This window comes from Tachyglossus aculeatus, chromosome 20 (genome assembly GCF_015852505.1).
Source record: "Tachyglossus aculeatus isolate mTacAcu1 chromosome 20, mTacAcu1.pri, whole genome shotgun sequence".
Lineage (NCBI taxonomy): Eukaryota > Metazoa > Chordata > Mammalia > Monotremata > Tachyglossidae > Tachyglossus > Tachyglossus aculeatus.
The window spans coordinates 12,189,115-12,213,946 of record NC_052085.1 but is presented as its reverse complement, the minus strand read 5'-3'; the positions used below and the strand labels follow the sequence as shown (position 1 = coordinate 12,213,946).

At 42.0% G+C, this 24,832-nt stretch overlaps 1 long non-coding RNA gene across 2 annotated transcripts; it reads right to left on the bottom strand.

The window, feature by feature from the left end:
* Positions 1-224: 224 nt before the first annotated feature.
* LOC119941641 lies at positions 225-19,701 on the bottom strand. 2 transcript variants are annotated; one of them, XR_005455235.1, is made up of 3 exons: positions 19,495-19,701; positions 17,232-17,441; positions 225-390 (listed from the first exon to the last, which is right to left on the bottom strand). It is a non-coding gene; the product is annotated as an uncharacterized LOC119941641 (long non-coding RNA). The 2 variants fall into 2 exon arrangements; XR_005455236.1 differs by lacking the exon at positions 19,495-19,701 and adding an exon at positions 19,405-19,468.
* Between the last annotated feature and the right edge of the window lie 5,131 nt (positions 19,702-24,832).

The following is a 24,832-nucleotide window of genomic DNA, read 5'->3' as shown; positions in this document are numbered from 1 at the left end:
CTCCCCCTTTTAGACTGTGAGCCCACTGTTGGGTAGGGACTGTCTCTATATGTTGCCAATTTGTACTTCCCAAGCGCTTAGTACAGTGCTCTGCACATAGTAAGCGCTCAATAAATACGATTGATGATGATGATGATGATTAAGTTAATAGAGTCAGACACAGTCCCTGTCTCATATGGGCTCACACTCTGACCTGATTATCTTGTATTTACCTCAGCGGTTAGCAAAGTCGTCACCCATGAGTGTTTCAGGCACACGTCGATAAGATCTCACCATTATCTTAAAAATCGCCTGTTCTCTCTCCTCTTTTAGACTGTGAGCCCTGTGTGGAACAGGGAGACTGTGTCTGACTTGATGATCTTGTATCTCCTCTCTAAGCTCCGTAGAGTCCTATAATGAAGAAGAGAGTATTGATCGCTCATCAGTGTTTTCAGGCACACATGGAGAAGATCTCACCTTCAGCTTCAAAAATGAAGGACAACTCTTTTTCTAAATCTATAGGCCCCCAAAACACCCAGGATAGTGCTCTGCACAGAACAAGTGTTCGATACAAAACACCCAAGATAGTGCTCTGCACAGAACAGGTGTTCGATTCTAGACTGTAAGCCCGTTGTTGGGTAGGGACCATCTCTATATGTTGCCAACTTGTACTCCCCAAGCGCTTAGTACAGTGTTCTGCACACAGTAAGCGCTCAATAAATATGATTGAATGAATGAAACGAATGAGAAACACAGTTGAAGACAACGATGATGATCATCTAAACAATCACATCTTTTTAAGTGTATTTCCTAGGTCTTTAAATTGCCAATTCCCCGATCATTATTCATTTCCATAAATTAGGGTTCATGCCTAAAAATCTTTTCCGCTTCACTTTTTACTATTTATCAGTTACTCCTGCAAGAACTGTTATTACTCTGTCTGATAGGCTCCCAGCCAACTCTGCAGCAACAGCCTTTACCACCATCTCTCTAGCTCAGAGCCAAGGCAAGGAGCCAGCTGTATTTCATTTTAAGCCTGCATTTTAGGCAGAGCACCAGGTCGTTTTTCTCAGCCAATAATAATCATCATGATGATGGTATTTGTTAAGCGCTTACTATGCGCCAGGCACTGTTCTAAAGCAGCATGGCCTAGTGGCTAGATCCCGGGCCTGGGACCTGGATTCTAATCCTGGCTCTGCCGCTTTTCTGCTGGGTGACCTTGGACAAGTCATTTCTCTTCTCTGGGCCTCCACTACCTCATCTGCAAAATGGGGATTAAGACTGTAAGCCCCATGTGGGGCCTGGATCTATCCCAGGGCTTAGTACAATGTCTGGCAAATAGTGAGCACTTAACAAATAAAAAAAGTAAGGGTTTTAGATGTCAGTCAGAAAGGATGTATCAACCATTGTGCTTTCCCACCCCATGAAGAATGACAAACGAGAGCGCCCAGAGGGAAGAAGGCTTTTGTCCACTGCTCTGAGCAAGGAAGGAGGGTGTTCCTGGAGTGCTACGTTCATTATTCTCCTTCTTAACTCAAATGGATATGAATCAATCAGTGGTATTTATTGAGCGCTTAGTGTGTGCAGAGCACTAGAAGAGTGTTACCATCAATAGTATTTATCAAGCGCCTACTGTGTGCAGAGCACTGTACTAAGCCCCTGGGAGAGTAAAATGCAACAGAATTGGTGGACATGTTCCCTGCCCACAACCAGCTTACACTCTAGAGGGGGAGACAGACATTAATATAAATAAATAATGTATAGATATGTACCTAAGTGCTAAGGGGCTGAGGATGGGGTAAATCTGAAAAGACCAAAGGTCAAAGATCCGAGTGTAGATGCAGTACAACATAGTAGATACATATATTTTATATATATATATACATATATATAATTTCAAAACGCCACTTTTTCTGCACTATACACATGTAGCAGAAAGGTGGCCTTTTGAAAGAAAAGATAGTCTTTCTAATAGAGGCAATGCTACCCTTGGTATGTGTGTGCGTATGTATAAATATATACATATGTGTGTATGCGTGTGGGTATAATCAGTCGATAGACACACACACACACACACACAGAATTTCTTTTTTCTTCTAATATGATCCAAGTCAAAATAAAAACAGTCCAATAAAATATGATCATACAGGAATTAATCCACTCCAACTGATGCATTCGCATAATTGGTTTATATTAATAGAATGGAAATGCCGCAGCTTTTTACAAGGCATCTTAATATATGCGCCTGCGACACTGAGGTAACATTATCGTACAGCATGTTCTCTTTCCAGTTTTAAAAGTGGATTGAGGTGCTGTTCTTCAATCCATTTTCCCTGCGTAACTCTGGCTTCCATCAAACCTTAATGCAAAAACCAAAATTGCAAGTCCATCATTTGTATTATAAAAAGTAATACTATTCATTGAAAAATTCTCTCAGTAGGGAAAAACAGTTTTGAAAGTTCAAGAGGGCCAGGAAAAAAAAAAAAGGAAGAATAAGCCACATTAAATCAATATTTCGGGATAGCTGGGCTAGTTCTGACCTTAGAGGCTGCGGTGCTGAATTTTCAAAACGGCTCTCAAGAGGACTGGTACATTAGAAGGTGCCACATTATGCTCAGTTGTTAGGTGTGCTTTGCACACAGTAAGTGCTCAATAAATACGATTGAATGAATGAATCAGAAAGTGCTGGGCAATTGGCTTGCAGGTATAGTCTAACAAACAGTTGTTATAAACTATCGCCTGAGTATGTACTGTGTGCAGAGCACTGTATTCAGGGCTTGGAAAGACATAATCCCTGCTCAATCGATCAATCAATCAATCGTATTTATTGAGTACTTGGGAGAGTCCAATACAGCAGAGTTGGTGGACACGTTCCCTGCCCACAAAGAGTTCACAGTCTAGAGGAGTTTACAATCCAGTGAAAGCTGTTAGATGCAATATCATTTCCAGATAGAGGAGAATAGAAAGATGGGTTAGGCGAGGAAATGCTTAAATAGTAAGAAATGTCACCGATATGTGCAAAAATGCTATGGGTGCCTATGAGTGAAACTTCTAGACTGCAAATTCCATATGGCCAGGGGACAAGCCTACTGACTTTGTCATATTAGAGTCTCCAAAGCGCTTCATACAGTGCTCCGTACGTAGTAAGCACGAGAAGCAGTGGGAGAACAGGCCTGGGAGTTCCAAGGACCTGTGTTCTAATCCTGGCTCCACCATTTGTCTGCTTTGTGACCTTGGACAAGTCACTTTGCTGTGCCTCGGTTACTTCATCTGTAAAATGAGGCTTAAGACTGTGAGCCCCACGTGGGCCATGGACTATGTCCAACCTAATTAGCTTAAATCTAACCCCAGCGCTTAGTACAGTGTCAGGCACATCGTAAGCCCTTAAATAATACCAGAAGAAAAAAAGCACTCAATAAATACCACTCAAGTGGTAACTGGGAGGGCATCCGTTAGGCAGAAAAAAAAAATTTGTGGAATGCCTTCCAGAGCAGGTGGGATTTCAGGAGAGCCTTGAATATGGGGGGAGTTAAAGACTGAGGAATTTGAAGGGCAAAGGAATTCCAAGCAGGAGGGAGGGTAAAGAATGAGGTGCAATGAGAAGAGTAGCTTGGGTTGTATCTGAAGAGAGCTGATAAATAAAAGGGAAAGAACTGATAGAGTTGCCTCCATGTCGGGAATTTCCGCATGACGTAGAGATCCATCAGTCAATGATATTTATTGAGTGCTCGCTACATGAAGAGCACCGTATGAAGTTTTTGGGAGAGTACGACACATTCCCTGCCTATAATGAGTTTACAGTCTAGAGATAAATGGGTAACCCCTGAAGGTTTCTGAGAAGTGGGGAGACTTGCCCAGAATGACATTTTTGAAACATGATCCAGGCGGCAGAGTGAAATATGGACTGGAGAGGGGAGAGACTGGAGACCAGGGAGAGCAGGGAGGAGGCTTGGTGCACTAGTCAGGATACGATGCGTGCCTAGACCAGTGTCATGGCCGTTTGGAAGGAGAGGATGGGGCAGGAGTGGGAAATATGGACAAAGAAAGAGCACATAAGAATTTGGTTACAGACTAAATATGGGGATTGAAAGAGAGAGAGGAGCCAAGGATAGAAAGCAAGATTGAAGATTTGAGAGACAGGGAGGATGTTGTCGACTGTAATTGGGAAGTTAGGTGGATGAGAAAATTTGGGAGGAAAGATGAGTCTGCTCTCCAGATCACATGCTTTATTCCTTGTACCACTACTACTACTATTACTACTTGTAATAATAATAATAATGATGGTATTTGTTAAGCACTTACTATGTACAAACCACTGTTCTAAGCACTGGGGTAGATACAAGGTAATCAGGGGGACCCAAGTAGGGCTCACAGACTTCATCACCGTTTTACAGACGAGGGAACTGAGACCCAGAAAAGTTAAGTGACTCACCCAAAGTCACACAGCTGACAAGTGGCAGAAGCAGGATACTACTACAGATTCATGCCGAAAAACACACTTTAGCAGGCATTTGAATAGCGCTACTTGCTGTACTTCATTAATTACTAATTCATTATTTTCATACCTTTGCTTCTCTGTTTTTTAGCCTGTTCACACTGTAGCTGTAGCGTTGATGTCTGCATAGCTCCCCTATTAGAATTCAAGCTCCTTGAGAGCAGAGATTTGGTCTGCTGCTTTTATTGTATGTTCCCAAGTGCTCTGCACAATACTCGGAAGGCACTGAGAAGCAGGGTGGCCTAGTAGATGGAGCACAGGCCCGGGAGCCAGAGGACCTGAGTTCTAATCCTGGCTCCATCACTTGCCTGGTTTGTGACACTGGACAAGTCACTTCACTTCTCTGTGCCTCAGTCTCCTCATCTGTAAAACGGGGATTAAGACTGTGAGCCCCATGTGGGACAGGGACTGTGTCCAGCTTGAATCTACCCCAGGGCTTGGCACAAAATTAGCGCTTAAACAAACATCATTTTAAAAAAATGCTTCGTCTGATATTTTAGGGTATTGGACTGTGAGGTTATCGGGTAGCTATTGGGTAAGCAAAGAGAAGAGTTAAATGGGCAGGAGAGATGAGGTGAAAGGAAAGTAGGGGAAGAGGGAGAGGAAGAGGAAAAAAGCAAGAAGCTGAGAAAAAAGGCACCAAAAGTAAATTAAAATAGCCATGGCACTATGTGTATTTTCTTTGTAAATCAGGAAGACAAGAATCATCCCTTCTCCCTGTGGTACCCCTCCAAAGAGAGAAAAAGCAGCTGTGTCTTCACATTGTCCTGCTGAAGAACAATGAAAGCTACAGGCTGGGAAGATTCAGTTTCCAATTCTGGACTATGGGGTGGGGTTTCATTTCTGGTTTTGAAGAGGCCGACTTCTCCAGAGTTGCACGAGAAGATCCTCACCAGAGCTGGAATATAGAACAGCTGTCAAAGTTAGTTAGCTTTAACGCCTAAAGGGCCTACCCAAGTCCCTTAGATACTCAAATATTTATCAAGATGGAACACCCACCCCACCCTCCATTCATTGAAAAAAATAAGGCAAAAATTATTGACAAAATAGTTTTTTCCCTCTCTATCTTCATATTTTTAAATAGGTGGTTGTTGAAGTACCCTTTTTCTAAGGAGGAACATTTTCTTCAGTCAAAAGCCCATAACTTTATGAAAATCCATATTTTTGTCATATGCCTCAAATATCAATACACTATGAGAACATCTTCATACAAAATGTGTGGTTTGGATACTGCCTGCGTCAGCATCAGCCTGGGGATCATATAGAAGTTATGGCTATTTCATTATAATGTGATGTGAGTGATGAATGTGCTTTGAAATGCATTTCACTCTCCTGTGTTTTTCCTGTCCCATGATATGTGCTTTTTTGGTCATCCCCTTCATCATTCAATTGCAGAACGTAAACCAGATGCAAAATCAGAAGAGAATAATATAGGTTTAAGTGATGCTTTTCAAACCATTTTTCATTTCAACTTTTTCTAAGATGTGGAATTTAAAAAGAACTTTTCTAAGGGGCTGGTAGTCAAGTGGGCCAAGCCAAGCCGCTGGGCAGCCTTCCCGTTTCCACCCACTTTACTGTGCCTCAGTTTCCTCAACTGCGAAATGGGGATTCAATACTCATTCCCCCTCCTACTTAGACTGTGAGCCCCATGTGGGACAGGGACTGTTTCCCACCCGATTGACTCATACTTACACCAGCGCTTAGAACAGTTATCGACACAGAGTCAGCACATAACAAAAGCCATGAAAATTTTTTATAAAATACGGCGGAAGCATTGTCACAACCTCAGAGGAGCTCAGTGTGGGCAGAAGGTCAGAACACAGAAAGTTACAGCTGTATTTCACAGCTTTTCCGTGGCCATGAGGTATCTGGGGACCTTCAAGAAGTGTTTAGCTGATTTGTAGTCCTGGTGACATTTTAGATGGCTTTATTTGGGCCTGTTTTCTTTGGGGTTTGAATTATATTCTTTTCTCCAGTGGTTGCACACTCTCCACCCCTCCCAACACCACTAGATTGCAGTGCTTAGTTCACTGTAAGCTCTCAATCACGGTTAGCAATAAACAACACACATAGTTTGTCCACGTTTCGCAATAAACACACATAGTTTGTCCAAGACATACAATGTTTTGCTTTCAGAGAAGCTGGCTGAACTAATTAATTAATGGGCAGTCCCTCAAATAATTCTCCCAGTCTCCCTCAGCACTCCTATACATATCCTTATACTTTTCCATTTCTCTAGCAGCTATTAATTTCAATGTCCATCTCCCCTTCTAGACCGTAAGCTCCTTGTGGGCAGGGAACGTGTCTGCCAACTCCGTTTTAGTGTACCCTCCCAAGCACACAGTAAGCGATCAATATATACGATTGGTTGATTGATTAGATTCAAGGATACATGGTCCGCCACCACACTTCAGACTTTTATTCAGTCAATCGTATTCAGTGAGCACTTACTGTGTGCAGAGCACTGTATTAAGCGCTTGGGACAATATAACAATATAACAGACACATTGCCCTGCCTGCAGTGATTTCAGTTTAGAGGAGGAGACAGACATTAATTTAAATGAATAAATTACAGAAAGGTACATGAGAAGCAGCGTGGCTCAGTGGAAAGAGCACGGGCTTGGGAGTCAGAGGTCATGGGTTCAAATCCCGGCTCCACCGATTGTCAGCTGTGTGACTTTGAGCATGAATCTATTAATTGTATGAATTTATTACTCTATTTCATTTGTGCATATTTATTCTATTTATTTTATTTTGTTAAGATGTTTTGTTTTGTTCTCTGTCTCCCCTTTCTAGACTGTGAGCCCACTGTTGGGTAGGGACCGTCTCTATATGTGCCAACTTGTACTTCCCAAGCGCTTAGTACAGTGCTCTGCACACAGTAAGCGCTCAATAAATACGATTGAATGAAGCCACTTCATTTCACCAGGTCTCAGTTACCTCATCTGTAAAATGGGGAATAAGACTCTGAGCCCCACGTGGGACAACCTGATCACCTTGCATCCTGCCCAGCGCTTAGAATCAATCAATCAATCAATCGTATTTATTGAGCACTTACTATGTGCAGAGCACTGTACTAAGCGCTTGGGAAGTACAAATTGGCATCACATAGAGACAGTCCCTACCCAACAGTGGGAACAGTGCTTTGCACATAGTAAGCACTTAACAAATACCATCATTAATTAATTAATGAGTGCTGTGGGGCTGGGAGGGAGGATGAATAAAGGGAGCAAGTCAGGGTGAGGCACAAGGGAGTGGGAGAGGATGAAAAGAGGCCTTAATCAAGGAAGGGTTCTTGGAGGAGATGGGCCTCTCATTAAACTCTCTTTAATGTGCTGTTTGATTTGGATTTCATAATAATAATAATTATGGTACTTGTTAAGCACTTACTATATGCCAAGCACTATTCTAAACACTGTAGTAGATACAAGTTCATCAGGATGGACACCGTCCCTGTCTCACCTGGGCCTCACCCTGTTAATCTCCATTTCACAGACGCGGTAACTGAGGCACAGAGAAGTGAAGTGACTTCCCCAGGATCACACGGCAGACAAGTGGCAGAGCCAAGATTAGAACCCAGGTCCTTCTGACTCTCAGGCTTGTGCTTTATCACTAGGCTACATTGCTTCCTCAATACTCTTCTGAGACTCTGCTATCTGCCATCTCCAACGACCTCATTCTGGCAAAATCGAATAATCCCCTCTCTGTCCTAATCCTCCTTGACCTTGCTACCGCTTTCAACACAATTTATGATCTTCATTTCCAGCCTTGATTTTACAGACCTCGCTCTCTCTTGGAGTACTCCTAGCTCCCTTTGTGCTCCTGTTCATTCTCCTTTGCTGGGATCTGGGATTATTATCAACCTTTAATAATCAGGGGGTTCGCCAAGGCTCTAATGGGGGAGGTCCCCCAAAGCCCAGTTCTCTACCTTCATTCTCCCAAAATACCCCTCCACTCACGTTTGATCATGCTTCTTCCAACTCACGCTGTTTTCACTGGTCAAATTTATTTCAAGATTTACAAATGTTGGCTGAGATTTTTCCTAGCATCTGCCCCAGTTGTGCAAGATTAGTTTTTGAAACAATGGAGCAGAGCAATTTCCATGTTACAGCAGAGACATGTCACCATCATTTATAATTCCATAATCACCCTATCATTGATTTTTTTATACTACAACATTAAAGCACTGAATCTCACCGAAAGAAGCTGGAAAGAATTTTAAATTCTCTAACACCTACTGCAAATGAAGTACATTCTGATTTGTAAAGGTGACCTTGGGTATTTGAGGGTGGGGAAAAAAAATTAACGAAATGAAAGCAAAAAGGAAATAACTAATCCCAGTACTTTGAAGTCCATTTGAAATTTAATTGACCATTAGGTTACCAACCATCTTGGCATACTACCATTTAATAATGAGAAATTCAATCTTACGCTAGGAATTGGAACAGCCTCATTCATCAAAAGCTACCCACCGTTTACATTGGTTTTCCATGGAGATTACTGGGAGAAACTGCAGAACACACAGTTTTGAGTAATTTATGAGTTTTTCTAGTCGTGTTACAGCAATTCAGTTCTGGCAATAATGAAAATGTTTGTCGACAAATATGATTTAATTTGAGTTGGCCAAGGTAATGATGGAGCTCAATCCCTCCTGTCACTGGAGCTCGAACTGACTAACGAAATAATTGAAACCAAAAGGCAAAGGAGAATTTGGGGTGGCTGATAATAGACAGCCCCATTTTAAAAAGATTTAACTGAAATATGGTGATTATACAGCATTTCACCAAGCAACAGTACCCTGGGTGTTCATTATGATTTGGTGGGCGTAATTTACAAATTGTATATGCCCAGCAATTACCCTAATAATATTAGTCCTCTTGTCAGTTTTTTTACAAAGGATGTCATTCATATAATGATAATAATAGCAATAAAAATAGTGCTCTGCACGTAGTAAGCTCTCAATAAATACCATTGATTGATTAATAATAATTGTAGTATCTGTTGAGTGCTTACTATGTGCCAGGCACTCTACAAAGTGCTGGGGTTAGATACAATCAATCAATCAATCATATTTATTGAGCACTTACTGTGTGCAGAGCACTGTACTAAGTGCTTGGGAAGTACAAGTTGGCAACATATAGAGACAGTCCCTACCCAATAGTGGGCTCACGCTGCTACTCTAGCGATCAATGCAATCACATCTTCCCATAGTATTGTGAATTTTGGAGAGGATGCAAGAAAACCTCACATTTGGATATCAATCGATCAATCAGTGGTACTTACTGAGCGTATATTACGCGCAGAGCACTGTTCTAAGCTCCTGGGAGAGTACAATACAACAGAATTAGCAGACACATTCCCTGCTCATAATTGAAAGCCTCTGGCTTGGGACGCCCGCCCTCCTTCTTCATATCTGATGGACGATCACTCTCCCCTCCTTCGAAGCTTTATTGAAAGCCCATCTCCAAGAGGCCTTCCCCCGTCTACACTCTCATTTCCTCTTCTCCCACTCCCTTCTGCATCACCCTTGCACATGGATTTATCCATTTTTTATCCACCTCTTCCTCAGCCCCACAGCACTTATGTACATATCTGTAAGGTATTCATGACCAAAGCCTGCCTCCCCTTCTAGACCATAAGCTCATGGTGGGCAGGGAACGTGTCTACCAACTCTGCTACATTGTCCTTTCCCAAGCGCTTACTACAGTGGTCTGTACACAGTAAGCACTCAATGAATACGACTGATTGATCACAGCATCATGGAGCTGCGTTGATCATATACACGGGATTAGTATTAAAATGTGAGTTTTCCTTTCATATGAGACTCCATAAGAACAGTCCTTTAGACTGTGAGGTCAGGGACCGTGTCTGACCAGCGTTTAATACAATGCTGGCACACAGTAAGCTATAAGAAAGCACAGTATAGGTGAACTGACCGCATTTCATTCTGGCATTCAGAAAGTTGAACACTGGGACAGTCCTTGTGAGTTCGCTGTGGGCAGGGAACGCACCTGCTAGTTCTGTTGCATTGTCTTCTCCCAAGCGCTCTGCACACAATAAGTATTCAATAAATACCACTGAGGAGGATGGTGAGGTGAGTTGTAAAAGGAGGAAAGAAGTCGACATACTAGAAACCTCTGCGTGAAACTTCCTGATCGTGTTTTTAAAATCAGAGGCATTGCAAGCTCAAGGCCAGGGGGACGTGTCTTTTTATCCTCACGGCATGTTCCCATAGGAGGTGTTCAGTAGAGTACTGAGAACACAGCAGACCCCCAATAAAAACCGCTGAATGAATAAACCTACACAAATGGGTTTTTGTCTTAAAAAGTCAAAAGAAAAATAACTGACTGTTTAATAATAAATAAATAACATGACTCATCTTAGGACCTCTTATTTTTCAATTTAGGCATTGCGTAAACGTATCCCGATGCCTTTCAACATGAAACAGGCATAAACCAATTTCACTCAGATTAGGTTTGTGTCATACTTAAAGTTCTGTATCCACTCAGTTCAAATCAACCTCTTACACAAGCTTGTACTTGTTAAATCCTGCCTAAGATCTCCAAAAGCCTGCTTTTAATGGATGGCTCTTGTTAGTGAAGAAAGAAGCTTGGAAAATCACACTGAACTGTTTGGATTCATAAAATCTACCATGCCAAACTGACCCACTGCTATTGAAAACATTCACATCTTTCTAAAAGACACACTGTGTATATACTTCCATGTTTTCCCAAAGTCACACAAACTGTAAGGCTTCCAAAACATGTTAATTTTAAAGTGATAGGAAGTTGGAAGATACCTTCAAAATGATTTTTTATAAATGACACTGCTAAAGGTTATTTGTAAATATAACCCTACCTGAACATTTAAGGGGGCTTTTTTTTAATGGAATAATAATCGTTGTGGTATTTGTTAAGCACTTACTCCATGCCGAGCACTGTGGTAGATACAAGATAACTAAGTTGGATTCAGCTCCTGTTCCCCATGGGGCTCACAATCTAGGCTGACAGGAGAATGGGTGTTTAATACCCATTTTACAGATAATAATAATAATAATAATAATGGCATTTGTTAAGATGAGGAAGTTAAGCGACTTGCCCAAAGTCACCCAGCAGGCAAGTGGCAGAGCCATGTTCTGAAACAACCAACAAGAATCTAATTCAAAGACGAGGAAAGATTTTCAACAAAAGTACCAAGTACTTTGCTTTTGTTCACTTTTTTCCCCTTTTCTGTCTACCTGGATATATTGCATATTTATTGACCCGCTCTTCATGTCATTTAATATAAGATGCTTGATCTCACGTCATGAATCAGAAATTTTACGAACACAGATTTATAGAAATGGAATGGAGACTATTAAGTATGTTGAGTTTGTGATGCCTCAATAAATTGCCTTGAGCTGCATGAATATTTAATGCTTATGCGGAAGGGAGCAAAAGAACAAACACATCTTATTGTTTGAACATGTTCTGGCGTCTGAAACACGTTAAACTCTAAAAATCTGTCTATTATTTCAAATAAATGAAGTCACTCACGGGGGCGGGCGGGGGGCTCTTTCGGAATTTAGAGAGCACGAGCTGTCTCTTTTCAAAAGGCTTGAATTCCGCCACCGACCCCAACTTCGGAGTATTTGTGATACCTCAGCTTTGAAAGGAGGAGGAATAACTTCCTTTCCATGAGGGTAATAATAATAATTATGGTGCTTCTTAGCTCTAGCTCTAGGGCAGACACAAGATAATCAGGTCAGACACAGTCCCTGTCCCTCGCAGGGCACCCAGTCCAAGAGGGCAAACAGGTATTTAGTCCTCGTTTGACCGCTGAGGAAACTGAGGCCCAGAGAAGTTAAGGGACTTGCTCAAGGTCACACAGCAGCCAAGCGTTGGGGACAGGATTAGAACCCAGGTCCTTGGACTCCCAAGAGCTGAAGAAATGGCCTCGGCTGACAAGGGAGTTGGAGGCGCTGGCTTAGCTGGTGGCAGTGAGTAGGAGGAAGGAGACAGATTCATGTGTATATCTGCACATATTTATTTTTCTATTTATTTTATTAATGATGCATATATATCTCTAATTCTACTTATCTATTTTGATGCTACTGTTGACTGTCTACTTGTTTTGTTTTGTCGTCCATCTCTCCCTTCTAGACTGTGAGCCTGTTGTTGGGTAGGAACTGTCTCTACCTGTTTCCGAATAGTACTTTCCAAGCGCTTAGTACAGTGCTCCGCACACAGTAAGAGCTCAATAGATACGACTGAATGAATGAATCTTGGGAGTGTTGCTGGTGAAAGGTACCTGGGGCTTTATTCATTTATTAATTTACTTTTAAATTCATCTAACGAATTTTATATAAGTAGAAAGAGAAGTCCTGTAAGGCACGTCACTCTAAGCTGTTGATTCTCATTTCGACCGGTCTGCATGATATAGAAAAATCACGATTCACACGGTAAAATGAAACCACGACCCCACGAACATCTGCTGACGCTTCATTCAAAATTCTTGAGCCGTCGGTTTCGGGGGGAGAAATTATGATATCAGAAAACCCACAGGCATAAATCACACGTACGGCTTTGACGAGCGGGAGAGCGCACAGTTCGTTGAGTAAGGGCCTGTCGGACGAAGAATGCGGCGAAAATGAGTTGGACAGCCAGGGTACGATTTGCATAAGAAATGCGAGCCAGATGTTGAGACCCTTCGGGGTCCATGTGCTCATTTTCTTCTGGCCTCCTTTCATACCACGCTCTGCCTAGTAAAATCCGTACCCTGACTTTTTCCAGCAGGCCGTCTCAAGCAACCACTTCAAAGGAGTCCCGCAATTTCTAGCCCAACTGAACTTGCTTAACCTGTAATCGGAGAGGCCTCTCTCCCGAGGGATTGCCTTTGTCGGTCTTTTTACATGCTTCCTTGCTATATTGGAAAACGCTCTTGAAATATTACCCTTTCTTATTCCAGCAGCGTACTACCGGATCTTTTTTGGTTTTTTTATTTGGTATTTGTTAAGGGTTCTAAGCGCTGGGGCAGATACACGGTAATCAGGTTGGGCCCAGTCCCTTTCCTACATGGGGCTCAAACTCTTCATCCCCATTTTACAGATGAGGTAACTGAGGCCCAGGAAATGGGAAGGAATGCAGGGAGGAATTATGAACACCTGGCTCCACCCAGAAAATGAAAGCCATTGGGCTGAAGGGCCCCCATTTTCAGTGACACAGGAGTTTTCAGGACTTGTCAATCAACTGCTCAATTGATCGTATCTACTGACTGCTGATTCTGTGCAGGTCGCTGTACTAAGCCCACTTGTCGGCATGGCCTAGTGGCAAGAGCACGGGGCTTGAGGGTCGGAGGATTCGGTTCTGATCCCACCTCCGCCCCTCGTCTGCTGTGTGACCCTGGGCAAGTCACCTCACTTCTCTGCGCCTCAGCTATCTCATCTGTAAAATGGGGATTAAGACCGTGAGCCCCACAAGGGACAACCTGATTACCTAGTAGCGACCGCAGTGCTTAGAACGGTGCTTGGCACATAGTAAGCGCTTAACAAATAACATGTTTTTAAAATTATTATTATTATTACGGTCCCAGGATCGAGGTTTTAATAGCGGTAATCCAAGATGGCTAGTGCCATCAGTGGGTCTTTGCTGAACACAGAAGAGACATGAATAACAGTCCTGTAAGCTAGACTAAGAAGACTATCTGCTATTATAATGCACGGAAGTTTTATGAAGTTTCAGGATGGGAAGCAGTGTGGCCTAATGGATGGCGCATGGGCCTGGGGGTCAAGAGGACCTGGGCTCTGATCCTGGCTCCGCCACTCGTTTGCTGGATGACCTTGGGCAAGTCACGTCACTTCTCTGGGCCTCAGTTACCTCATCTGCGAAAAAGGAATTGAGGCTGGGAGTCCCATGTTTCCACCCCAGCCCTTAGTACAGTGCCTGGCACATCGTAAGCACTTAACCAATACCATAATTATTATTTTTATTACTATTAATAATATTCATTCCTTCAATCATATTTATTGAGCGTTTACTGTGTGAAGAGCACTGTACTACACACTTGGGAAAGTACAATACAACAATAAACAGAGGTAATTCCCGTGGGTCTACCAACTTTGTTCTCTTGTACTCTCCCAAGCGCTTAGTACACCGCTCTGCACAAAGTGCTCATTAAGTCAATGATGATCTATCGATTGATGATGTTTATTGAACACTTACTGTACTGTATGTACTACGTGCTTGGAAGAGTACAGTACAACAGAGTTGGCAGACAAGTTTGCTGCCCAATCAAGAGGGGGAGACTAAGTCAAATATCCCTTTTATATTTTATTCACTTGCTGAGAGCAACCCCACTAGGCCAGAGGGGAAAAAAAGGAAGTCGTGAATTTAGAATTGGTCAGACAATACACCTGTTTATCTCTCCTTGGTTGAGAGTAAAACCCTCTAATGATAGGAGACCCTTGTATCATCTGTCTTCTTAAATTGTCAACATTTTCTTTTCTGCAAATATTTTTCTATTAAAATCTACGAGGATTTGGGGAATGTTCTTTAAAAAGGAGGAGCTCTTGTTTTAGCTTAGGAAGCAAAACCTAGTAGAAATTTTATGATAGGTTTAATTTCTATTTTTATTGTTAAAACAAATGTTTTCGCACTACATTTAACAAGCTATTTCAAAAGAAAATAGTGTGAGAATTAATAGGGTGCTTCATTAAACATTTTGGAAACATTTGGTTTGGTATTATTCAGCTAAGATGTAAAGGCAAATGTTTTTAGAATCTTAGCTATAATTAGCAAATTGTTTTGTTTACCATCACCCCCTTTTTTTGTAAAATTGAGACTGAAAACTGCAAACATTCGTTCAGAAGCTTTTGACTTTGCAGTTCAGCTGAGGTGATTTATTTTAAGCTCAATTTTGGTTATGCTTCCAGCCTGTCTTTCATTTGGTTCGCCCCGTCAGTTTTCAATTTTATAGTGACTTGAGAAAAAGTTCTGAAATGTGTTAACCCAGCTACATCAATCCTAGCTATAAAGCCTGCTGAAACAGAGTATCGAACCTGTACTTTGGAAAAAAAAACCCTGCCATTTTGAGAGATGGATCACCATCATCAATGGTATTTATTAAGCGCTGTGTGCAGAGTAATAATAATAATGATGGCATTTATTAAGCACTTACTATGTGCAGAGCACTGTTCAGAGTACTGTACTAAGCACTTGGGAGAGTACAACTCAACAGAGCTGGCAGCCACATTCTGATCACATTTCTTGGGTTATTCTTCTGTTATCTTTAGGTCGAATTTTGAAAACTATAGAAAATTAGGTTTTCAGGCACGCCAAGGGGCAAACCTTCAGAATAGGGATTGACTCCTCCTTTCAATTTAGGCTGTGAGCCTCATGTGGGACAACCCGATTATCTTGCAACTACTCCAGCGTTTAGTACGGTGCCTGGTACTTAGTAAGCGATTAATAAGTACCATTAAAAATACCCAACAAGAGCAACAACAACAACAATGAAACTAGGAGAAGGGTCATGGGGCAAAGGATAAACACTTCATCCAAACAACGCATCCTGATTTTCTCCTTCACTTGTCATACTTCCATTTCCCTTTACAATCTACTCCTTTTCCTCATGCTCATCTGCCTCTCTCCAGAAAACCGAGCAACGAGTTACTTTTAGAGATGTATTTGGTTTCATGATGATCTCCAGGGATGAAACAGACGGTTTTGTTCTGCTTTGGATAAAAACACTCAGTTTTTTACTAAACTGCAAGGCAACATCAGCAGATTCCATGGCATGAGTGCGGTCAAAAAGCAGCGTGGCCTAATGGAAAGAGCCACAAACTGGGAGTAAGAGGTCCAGGGTTTTAATTCTGGTTCTGCCAGTGGGCCGCTGTGTGACCTTGGGCAAGTCACTTCACTGCTCTGGGCTTCAGTGACCTCATCTGCAAAATGGGGATTAAGACTAATGTGGCCCAGGGACCGTGTCCAACCTGATTAACTTGTGTTTACCCCAGCGCTCAGTAGAGTGCCTGCACAGTTAGCACTTAATAGTATTTAAAAAACACAGCAAAAAAACAGATACCATAAAAAGTAAGACGGACGTATATTAGTTTTCCGAGGATGCATATTCAAATGATTTATTAATGCCATTCAGATATACTGTGAAATTTTCCTATGAGTTATTGGAGGAGTTAGGAAAGGATCACCTCATTTTATGCAACAAAGTCCTCCAAAAGGGTCTAAACCACCTTCCCCTGGGGCCCACCTCACTTCTACAAGAACGAAATCCACAAAACAATTAAAACATCTTTTCCCAAGGCCTGACTGAAATCCTTTTCATGGAAAGGTGTAACTTTCCCGATACGGATTACGTTTCAAGGTATTTTTGAGTCCAGGCAAAAATGCTCTTCACAATCATTTACACTATTGCTGAGAAACCTGAAATTTCTCCTATGTCAATTAATATTCAAAATTACCAAATACCAAATTGCCTACATAATTGGCCCCTGGCACTGCTCAAACAGCGGTTTGGATGACAGAGAGACAGAGAGAGAGAGAGAAAGAGAGAGAGAGAGAGAGAGTATAAATGACATATTTCCAAGTTCTAAATGCATGTACTCTTATCAAAGAACAAAGAAATTCCCAACTACTCTAGGATAAATATCTGGCAACCTTTTTCATCCTCCAGGAACTGCAGTGTGCTAGTGGTCCATTGTATTAAGTTTGCACAGCTGATTTATCTTAAAACAATAGTGCTCTACATCAGGTTATAGTCTTACCATGTAAATCAGGCAGCTGGGTAGATGCCCCAAGCAGGGGTGTTGATCAAATTCTTGTGAAATTTCAGTTGAAAATACTAGCAAAGGTCACTGGGGAAGTAATCTAGTCTATTCGTTTTGATGGAATGCCTCATGGAAGCGCTAGAAGAACAGGTCCGTTTCCAGTGCGGGTTCGTACGTTCAACAGATGAATATTCATCATCTGTAGACCTGATTAAAACAAAGCAAAAGGGAAAACGGGTCATATCCTAGAGAAAAAAATTTCCAGTAGACATGCACATTCATGAAGTCAAACTGTCCCAAAGTAGAACTTACTTTTAAAGATGCAGTACCCCTGAAACCACTTTTTAGACCTTTAAGCACCCTCTGAAGTGGGTCATTTGCCGTTGTTTAGAGATTTGTTATTTTAATTTGCAAGACCAATCAATCAATCGCATTTATTGAGCACTTACAATGGGCAGAGCACTGAGCCGAGCATAGTGAATAGAGCATAGGCTGAGTCAAAAGGTCACGGGATCTAATCCCGGCTCCACCGTTTGTCTCTGTGTGAACTTGGGCCAGTCACTTCATTTCTCTGGGCCTCAGTTACCTCATCTGTCAAATGGAGATTGAGACTGTGAGCCCCACATGGGAGAGGGAAGATGTCCAGCTCGATTTGCTCGTATCCACCCCAGCATTTAGTACAGCGACTGACACATAGCGAGCGTTTAACAAATACCATCATCATTATTATTATTATTATTATTACTAAGCACTTGGGCAAGTACAACACAACAATATAACAGACAAATCCCCTGCCCACAAGGAGCTTACAGCCTAGAGGAGGTGACAGACATCAACATAAATAAAGAAATTATGGATATGTACGTTAAGGGCTGTGGGGCTGAGGTAGGGGTGAACAAAGGGCAAAGATTTAATTGCGAGGGTGATGCAAAAAGGAGCGGGAGAAGAGGGAAACGAGGGCTTAGTCGGGGAAGGCTTCTTGGAGGAGAGGGGCCTTCAGTAAGGCTTTGAAGGTGGGGAGAGCCATCATCTGTCGGATATGAAGAGGAAGAGCGTTTCAGGCCAGAGGCAGGGCGTGGGCGAGAGGTTGGCGGCGAGACAGACAAGCGCTTAGTACAGTGCTCTGCACACAGTAAGCGCTCAATAAATATGACTGAATGAATAGACGGGATTGAGGTACAGTGAGAAGGTTAGCATTGGAGAAGCGAATGCTTCATTCGGACATGACTAAATTGAGCTTTTCTCATTATAAAAGATGAAACTGTCCCATTTCATTCATTGTTAGATTTGATCTTAAGTGCTGAGCAGGTCAGCACCTGCTTGCCAAGTAAAATGCGCCTTCAGTGTTGGCAGCTGGCCATAATAATCAATCAATTCATTGTATGCATTGAGTGCTTATTGCGTGTGCAAGAGCACTATATTAAGCGCTGGAAAGAGCAATAATAATAATAATGACAGCATTTATTAAACGCTTACTTTGTGCAAAGCACTGTTCTAAGCGCTGGGGAGGTTACAAGGTGATCAGGTTGTCCCACGGGGGCTCACAATCTTAATCCCCATTTTACAGATGAGGTAACTGAGGCACAGAGAAGTTAAGTGACTTGCCCAAAGTCACACAGCTGGCAATTGGCAGAGCTGGGATTTGAACCCATGACCTCTGACTCCAAAGCCCGGGCTGTTTCCACTGGGCCACGCTGCTTAACATGCAGTCGATTGACATGTTCCCTGAACGCGAGGAGCCATATAGAGGTCTCCCAGGTGATGCGACATATCGGCAGTTGTTATGGGCCAATTTTTGCTTCAAGTTTGAAAATGGGGAGAAAACCCAAAGGTGGGGCGATGGCCTGTTTTGAAGAAGAAAACACTATACGTCATCTGAGGGAGGGTACAACCCAGGAGCAAGCTAACAGCGTGTGAATGTTTGAAACGTTCAGGTGAAAAGGGAAAAGGAGGGAAAAGGGAAAAGGAGCCCTCAGCTGAGAACAGGGATTATTCGGACTACTAAATTTCTTTCCTTCAAATTCAGTGGGAATAAACTTCCCCGACGGAGGTCAAAGAGATTCAAGAGCATCGTAGTGGAAATTGGTCTGTTCTTTTCCTCTAACAAGCCGGTAATCTTAAAGCTACAAGAAAACACATCTGTCATGACTCTTTTTCTCGATTTGCTGACCTCTGGCTTTGGGACTCCAAGCAACAGCCAAGTTTCACTCCATGCTCGTCTGTTAGAGCTGCTGATACACGTGCTAGGAAATCCTAGTACCTTATTTAAAGCAAGGATGTATTCAGAGTCTGGCCAGGAAAAGAGAAGGATGAACTGATTGGGTGAACCGTTCTCAAAGCAAGTGGTCTTGGGTCCCGCCTCGGAATCCAAACCACCTAAGCCTCTATCACTTCAAGGGGGTAGGGCTGGAAAAGCACAAATAATTGGATCGTATCTCTCTCTTTCCCAAAGTGGGATATGAATCACTAGAGCCCCAAGCCAATAAAATCGGGCCATATTAATTTCCTCAAGCCCCAAGATTGCAAGACTCCTTTTATCTATACTCTACCACCAAAACATGTTCTGCTATTGCTAGGCAACATTTATTAACATAAAAAAGACGACAACAAAAATGAAAGCAAATAGAAAGGCAAAGTTCAATGTCGATTAAAGCAGTACCTTCATATCCAGATAGATGATATTTCCCACCGTCGATTGTTATTTTTTATTAGGGAAAGGCTTGGAATAAAGATGAGGGCAAGTCGCCTCTAACATAAAATTTCCCACTTTGGGGAAATTTTGTAGCACAGCTGTTTCATGTAATTGTATTTCACCATCATTCTGGGTAATAACTCCTCCCCCCCCCGCCCCAACATTATTATTTAATGTGCGTTTCTATGCAAATAGTTGAAAATAGATCACCCTTTCTAAAATGCCAAACCTAAAATTATTTATCCTCAAGACTTAATTAAGATTTCATTTGAAAAGTCTTTTGTAAATTAAGCAGGAAACACACTGGAAAAAAACACACCTCATGATTTAATAACAATTAACAGATTACGGTGACACAAATCATTCCTTAAAGCGATTCGAACTTCCCAGAAAGACACATATATAAGGGGCGAAAAGATATCCTCCAAAAGACATCCTGACTTCTGGCCCATTCCACTGGAAAATTATGATCGCACCTAAATAGATGCCTAAGTGAGCCTTCGCTTTTTATCAAAGACGGAAATGGGGAGGAGGAGTCCACCCGGACTCCCAGCAAAGCTATGACACAGGCCCCAAAAAGGAATGGAGTGAAGGGTTCGCTGTCGTCACTGACATGGGTGTTTATAGGTTTACCAAGTTTGGGGGGAGAGGAAAGAAGAGGGGAGGAGGAGAAAGAAAAGGAGGAAAGGGGAGAAAGTGAGGAGGGAAGGGAAACATGGAGAAGGGAGATGGAGGAGGTGGGGAGGAGGGAGAAGAGATGGAGAAGGGAGAGGGTGGAGAGGGAAAAGAGAGAGGAAAAGGGAGAAATGGGGAGCAGCCAGAGGGGGAAAACAGGAGGGGAAAGAGAAAAGACTCTTCCAAGAGCTTAGTAATGAGATCTGCACACAGTAAATGCTCAATACATACCATTGACTGATAGGGAGGAAAGGGAAGATGAGAGAGGAAGACAAGGAGGACTCTCCCAAGCGTTTAATACAGTGCTCTATGCACAGTAAGCACTCAATAAACACTATTAATAATAATAATAATGGCATTTATTAAGCACTTTCTATGTGCAAAGCACTGTTCTAAGCACTGGGGAGGTTACAAGGTGGTTACAAGGAGGTTACAAGGTGGTCCGGTTTCCTCATCTCCCACTCTTCTGCATCGCCCTGCGTCGTCACCTGTATATATGTATATATGTTTGTACGTATTTATTACTCTATTTATTTTACTTGTACATATCTATTCTATTTATTTTATTTTGTTAACATGTCTTATTTTGTTGTCTGTCTCCCCCTTCCAGACCGTAAGGAGGAGGAGCGAGGCAGGAGGGCGAAGAGGACGCTTCCAAGCACTTAGTACAGTGCTTTACACATTGTAAGTGCTAAGTACCACTGATTGATAGGGAGGAGGGGGGAAGAGGAGAAAGAAGAAGGAGAAAGTGGGAAGGGGGGGGGGTGATTTCATGCAATCGCGCAGGTCTGCAGGAGAGATTGTAAGGTCATTGTGGGCAGGGAATGTGTCTGATATCGTACTGTACTTCAGCGCTTAGAACAGTGCTTGGCACACAGTAAGCACCATTATCATGATTATTATTATTATTATTATTCCATTCATTCAGCAGCGTGGCCTAGTGGAAAGAGCCCGGGCCAAGGCAGAGGATGTGGGTCCTAACCCCAACTCTGCCACAGGTCTGCTGTGTGACCTTGGGCAAGTCGCTTCACTTCTCTGGGCCTCGGTTCCCTCGTCTGTAAAATGGGGCTAAAGACTGCGAGCCCCATGCGGGACAGGGACTGTGTCTGATCTGATTACTTTGTATCTACCCCAGCGCTCAAGCGCTTAGTACAGTGCTCTGCACACAGTAAGCGCTCAATAAATACGACTGAATGAATGAACAGTGCTTACCACATAATAATAATAATGATGGCATTTATTAAGCACTTACTATGTGCAAAGCACTGTTCTAAGCACCGGGGAAGTTACAAGGTGATCAGGTTGTCCCACGGGGGGCTCACAGTCAATCCCCATTTTACAGATGAGGTAACTGAGGCACAGAGAAGTTAAGTGACTTGCCCAAAGTCACACAGCTGACAATCGGCTAAGCAGTTAGTACAGTGTTCTGCACACAGTAAGCGCTCAATAAATACAATTGAATGTATGAATGAATTGGCGGAGCCAGGATTTGAACCCATGACCACTGACTCCAAAGCCCGTACTCTTCCCACTGATCCACGCTGCTTCTCTACCTTAGTAAGCGCTTCGCAAATGCTACAATTATTATTTCTATTGTGTGCTTCCTGGGGGCAGAGCACTGTACTGAGTGCTTGGGAGAGTACAATCATTATTGTATTATAATTGTACAATCATGAGAAGCAGCGCGGCTCAGTGGAAAGAGCCCGGGCTTTGGAGTCAGAGGTCATGAGTTCAAATCCCGGCTCCGCCACTTGTCAGCTGTGTGACTTTGGGCAAGTCACTTCACTTCTCTGGGCCTCAGTTCCCTCATCTGTAAAATGGGGATGAAGACTGTGAGCCCCCCGTGGGACAAGCTGATCACCTTGTAACCTCCCCAGTGCTTAGAATAGTGCTTTGCACATAGTAAGTGCTTAATAAATGCTATTATTATTATTATTATTATTATTATTACAATGTAACAATAGAACAGACACATTCCCTGCCCACAACGAGCTTACAGCCTAGAGGGGGAGATAGACATTAACAAAAATAAATAAATGACAGATATGGCCATAAGGGATTTGGGGCTGGGAGCGGCGGATGAATAAAGGGAGCAAGCCAGGGCGACCCAGAAGGGAGTGGGAGAAGAGGAAAGGAGGGCTTAGTCAGGGAAGGCTTCTTGGAGGAGGTGTGTCCTCAAAAAGCCTGGGGGTAGGGGGGGGGAATAACAATAATAATTATGGTATTTGTTAATAATAGTAATAATAAATGTCCCCATTTGACAGATGAGGTGCTTAGAACAGTACTTCTCACATAGCAAACGCTTAACAAATACCAACACAATTATTATCATTATCATTAAAGAGCTAAAAATATTCATCACCCCTCCCAGCCACCTTGTATCCCCCAGTGCTTAGAACAGTACTTCTCACATAGTAAACGCTTAACAAATACCAACACAATTATTATCATTATCATTAAAGAGCTAAAAATATTCATCCCCCCTCCCAGCCCTTCAACACTTATATACAAATCTGTAAAATTTATTTATATTAACGTGGGAAAACCTGATCATCTTGCATCCCCCAGCGCTTAGAACAGTACTTCTCACACAGTAAGCGCTTAACAAATACCAACACTATTATTATTATTATCATTATTATTAAAAAGCTAAAAGCTAAATATAAATTAATTAATTCATAAATGAATTATAAATAAATTTATAAATTATGTATATAGATTATTTGATACATTTATTAAAAATTTGATTTTTCTTAAAATTTTAATTTATTTTATAAATTTTTAAAATGTATTAAAAATCGTAATTTATAAAAAATTTAGGATAAATAAATTTATTTTTAAAAATTACCTTATAAATTTATAAATTTAAAATCCACAAAAAAATTGTATAAATAAACAAAATTATTAATTTTAATAAATAATTTATTAATAGTGATTTTGGACGTATAAAAATGATTAATATAAATAATGATGATAATAATTTATTGATAAATTAATAAAAATTAAAAGCTAAAAATAGCTTAGTAGTTAGAGAAGCAGCGTGGCTCAGTGGCAAGAGCCTGGGCTTGAGAGTCAGAGGTCATGGGTTCTAATCCCAGCTCCGCCGCATGTCTGCTGTGTTACTTGGAAATATTAAATTCTCTGAGCCTCAGTTCCCTCATCTGTAAAATGGGGCTTGAGATTGGGAGCCCCACGTGGCACAACCTGATCACACTGTATCCCCCCCAGCGCTTAGAACAGTGCTTTGCACATAGTAAGCACCTTCAAATCCCGGCTCCGCCACTTGTCAGCTGTGTGACTTTGGGCAAGTCGCTTAACTTCTCTGTGCCCAGTTACCTCATCTGTAAAATGGGGATGAAGACTGTGAGCCCCCCGTGGGACAACCTGATCACTTTGTAACCTCCCCAGTGCTTAGAACAGTGCTTTGCATGTAGTAAGTGCTTAATAAATACCATTATTACTATTATTATTATTAAGTGCCATTATTATTATTAAGCACTTAAATACCATAAAATAAATAATTATATGAATTATACATTATTAGTATTTATTACATTATGCATTGTTACATTAATAATACCTTTACCTACATATATTAATACCTTTTTTAATTAAAAAAATCAAAAGTGCCCCAATTTGGAAGTGCTAGACTGTAAGCCCGTTGTTGGGCGGGGATGGTTATTATTTGTTGCTGAATTGTACTTTCCAAGCGCTCTGCACACAGTAAGCGCTCAATAAATACGATTGAATGAATAATAATAATTAGTATCATCTGGAAGCAACGTGGCTCAGTGGAAAGAGCTTGGGGTTGGGAGTCACAGGTCATGGGTTCGAATACCGGCTCCGCCACTTCAGTCACTCATTCAATCGTATTAAGCGCTTAATAAATGCCATTATTATCATTATTATTATTATTAATTATCTGGAAGGGGACGTGGAGGGGGGGTGTGGGGTTGATGCTGCTTTGGAGAAGCAGCGTGGCTCATTGGAAAGAGCCCGGGCTTGGGTGTCAGAGATCATGGGTTCGAATCCTACCTCCACCAGCTGTGTGACTTTGGGCGGGTCACTTCACTTCTCTGGGCCTCCGCTACCTCATCTGGAAAATGGTGATGAAGACTGAGTGCTCCCCATGGGCAACTTAATCTCCTTGTATCCCCCCAGTGCTTAGAACAGTGCTTTGCACATAGTAAGTGCTCAATAAATGCCATCATTATTATTATTATTACCCAGG